This window comes from Fukomys damarensis, unplaced genomic scaffold, assembly GCF_012274545.1.
Source record: "Fukomys damarensis isolate Sample0158 unplaced genomic scaffold, DMR_v1.0_HiC HiC_scaffold_37, whole genome shotgun sequence".
NCBI classification, from domain to species: Eukaryota; Metazoa; Chordata; class Mammalia; order Rodentia; family Bathyergidae; genus Fukomys; species Fukomys damarensis.
In genome coordinates this window covers 1950160-1950633 of record NW_022900949.1, presented here as the reverse complement: position 1 = coordinate 1950633, position 474 = coordinate 1950160, and the positions used below count along the sequence as shown (strand labels likewise).

Here is a 474-nt window from a genome sequence, read left to right as displayed (position 1 = left end):
CAGGCCGGCCCAGCCCTAAAAGCCTCCTCCGCAAGTTGTGACCCACATTGTCCCCATGTCACACGTGGGAACACCAGGCTCCCCGACTCGTGGGCAGAGCAGGATTCAAGTCCACACTTGCCGACCCAAGTCCTCAGCGCTTAACCTCTCACGATGACTGTCGTTCACGGATTGCAAACACACATTTCTTGCAACCACGCTAGGGGACAAGTACCGGGAGCACCGCTCTATTTCCAAGTAAAGCAATCGGGGCCCAGCCTTGGCCAAGGGGATCGGGCCAGGTGACCGGCGGTCAGGACAGACAGGCCTGCAAAGACATGGGAAGTACCGCTCAGGGCGCGAGCGCAAGGAGTGGCACCCATGCCCTTTCGCAGGAGGGGAAACTGAGGCAGAAGAGTTAGGCCGCTGGCCCAGGGCGCCCGAAGGGCGAAGAGAGACTGATGGTCGCTCCCCTCTTCCGCACTCAGCGGAAGG

The 474-nt window shown here is 61.0% G+C and overlaps 1 protein-coding gene across 1 annotated transcript in view; it reads left to right on the top strand.

Annotated features, from left to right (window-relative positions):
* The window catches only part of Crlf1 (cytokine receptor like factor 1), a 14317-nt gene that overhangs the window by 761 nt on the left and 13082 nt on the right, over positions 1 to 474 (top strand). The window lies entirely within an intron of this gene.